This window comes from Heptranchias perlo, chromosome 35, assembly GCF_035084215.1.
Source record: "Heptranchias perlo isolate sHepPer1 chromosome 35, sHepPer1.hap1, whole genome shotgun sequence".
NCBI classification, from domain to species: Eukaryota; Metazoa; Chordata; class Chondrichthyes; order Hexanchiformes; family Hexanchidae; genus Heptranchias; species Heptranchias perlo.
Genome location: NC_090359.1, coordinates 12,582,078 through 12,584,653, shown reverse-complemented (window position 1 = coordinate 12,584,653; position 2,576 = coordinate 12,582,078). Strand labels below are relative to the sequence as shown.

The following is a 2,576-nucleotide window of genomic DNA, read 5'->3' as shown; positions in this document are numbered from 1 at the left end:
GTTATTGCTGCTTTCGAAGCTTCACTTTCATTTTTCTGCAATATTGGATGTTGAAAATACAATGAAAAACTGACTCGGCCTCTCCCACTTCCACAAATTGATTTCACAGCGATTTTAAAAATCTGCTCTCTGCCTCACGCTTCAGCTCGATTTGAGAACCACAATGATGGGCAAGAAATGAAACGCACAATCGCGCTGTCACCAGCCCGAAACAGAGAGAGACAGGTCTCGGAACAGGCGCAGACATGAAAGATCTCACATACAGCAATGAAAAGGATGCATGTTTCAGTGAATCTATTTTAACGACTTCTTTGATGACAACTTGATTAACTTTCCACATGCCACTGTTGAAAGTAGACTTACTTTCTATCTCTTTGTTAGTCAAGGTCCAGAGAAAAATTATTTGGGGAGCAGGTTAAAAGTGACAGATAGAAAGAAAGAGAGGGACACTCAGAAACGCATATAACAAGTGAGACAGACATAGTCATATTCACACATACACAAACACACACATTCCGAGCTACATAAACACTCGCACACAGACATATACACACACCAATAACCTGAAAGTAACACAGGACTACTTGACAAACAGTGGAAGCAGCATGCTGTAGACAGAGCTAAACGATCCCACAAACAACGGATCAGATCAAAGCTCTGCAGTCCTGCCACACCCATTCGTGAATGATGGTGGATAATTAAACAACTAATGGGAAGAGGCTCTATGAACATCCCCATCCTCAATGATGGTAAAGCCCAGCGTGTGAGTGCAAAGTTTTAGAAACCGTCTTCAGCAAGAAGTGCCGAGTGGATGATCCATCTCGGCCTCCTCCCGAAATCCCCAACATCACAGAAACCAGTCGAACATCGAGGTGAAGAGTGAAGCTGAGAGCAGATTTTAAAACCGCTGGAATATCAGTGAAATTAAATCGGGGAAAGTGGGAAACTCCGAGTCAGTTTTACACTGTATATTCCGCATCGAATATTAGAGATAAATGAGAGAAAAAGCTTTAAAAGGCAAGGAATTGAACCCCGGTCTCCGGCGCGACAGGCGGGGATACTCACCACTATACTAACGAGGTACTGCTGCATTGACTGTGCACTCATCCCAGATGGTGTTAGACATGCTTCACGTATCAGTGCATTTCTTTTAACTATTTATTTGATGACAGTTTGTTTCATTTTCCACGGGCCACTCTTGAAAGAACCATTTACATTTCCATCTCTTTGTTAGACAACGACAACTGACTCTGTCTTTCTTTCGTTCTTTCTTTCTCTCTTATCGTGGTGAGTTGCCCCACCTTAGTCCGGGGTTTAATACCCCGACTGGGAGGTAGCAGTTTTCAGACGCTAACTTTTAATTTTATGTCTTCGCCGACCTTCTTCCTAAACAAAAACTACAGAGCAAAAAAACAGGTGATTGTCACTTTCAGAATATTATTGTACGGAGACTATTTGAGGACTGGATGCAGAGCAATTGTGATTTTTACTATCTGGTGGGTTAGGTGATAGATTCGAAATTCATTCATTTCCCCCGCGCAGGTTCAAATCTGACAGACTTCAGATCCCGTCATTCATCAACCTGTTTCATCTCTGCGTTTCAAAATTCAACAAGTTTCTTGTAGAATTAATAATTCTTAAGTGAATTAAAATTCCACAGCATTGAGTACCTCGAGTTTTATGCTCATTTTAATTGATCTGCAAGAATTGACGAAATCAACGACAGAAATGGAACAAAAATCAGCCAAATTATCCATATTCTGACTCTCAGTATTTCTGAGTCAATCCATGTGTATGTGTGTCTGTGTCTGTCTGTCTGTCTGTGTATGTGCCTCATATTTTCTATATTTTCCTGAGAAGATCTGTCTCACTCTCTCCCGCGTTACCTACATCATGATCCAACATGAGATGGAAAAGTGGTCGGTAATTCTTCTTTCAACAGTGGTCCGTGGAAAGTTAAACAAACTGTCATCAAATGAACAGTTCAAACAGATTCACTGAAACGTGAAGCATCTGTGGTGAATATACGTCAAATGTCTGCACGAATTCCTCGTTAGTATAGTGGTGAGTATCCCCGCCTGTCACGCGGGAGACCGGGGTTCAATTCCCCGACGAGGAGGTTATTGCTGCTTTCGAAGCTTCACTTTCATTTATCTGCAATATTGGATGTTGAAAATACAATGAAAAACTGACTCGGCCTTTCCCACTTCCACAAATTGATTTCACAGCGATTTTAAATATCTGCCTCCTGCCTCACGCTTCAGCTCGATGTGAGAACCACAATGATGGGCAAGAAATAAAACGCAGAATCGCGCTGTCACCAGAGAGAGACAGGTCTCGGAACAGGCGCAGACATGAAAGATCTCACATGCAGCAATGAAAAGGATGCATGTTTCAGTGAATCTATTTTAACGACTTCTTTGATGACAATTTGATTAACTTTCCACATGCCACTGTTGAAAGAAGACTTACTTTCTATCTCTTTGTTAGTCAAGGTCCAGAGAAAAATTATTTGGGGAGCAGGTTAAAAGTGACAGATGGAAAGAAAGAGAGGGACACTCAGAAACGCATATAAC

General features: G+C 41.6%; 1 non-coding gene across 1 annotated transcript; it reads left to right on the top strand.

Moving 5' to 3' along the window:
• Nucleotides 1–2,047: 2,047 nt before the first annotated feature.
• trnad-guc (transfer RNA aspartic acid (anticodon GUC)) lies at nucleotides 2,048–2,119 on the top strand. Its single transcript has one exon. It is a non-coding gene; the product is annotated as a tRNA-Asp (tRNA).
• Nucleotides 2,120–2,576: the final 457 nt, after the last annotated feature.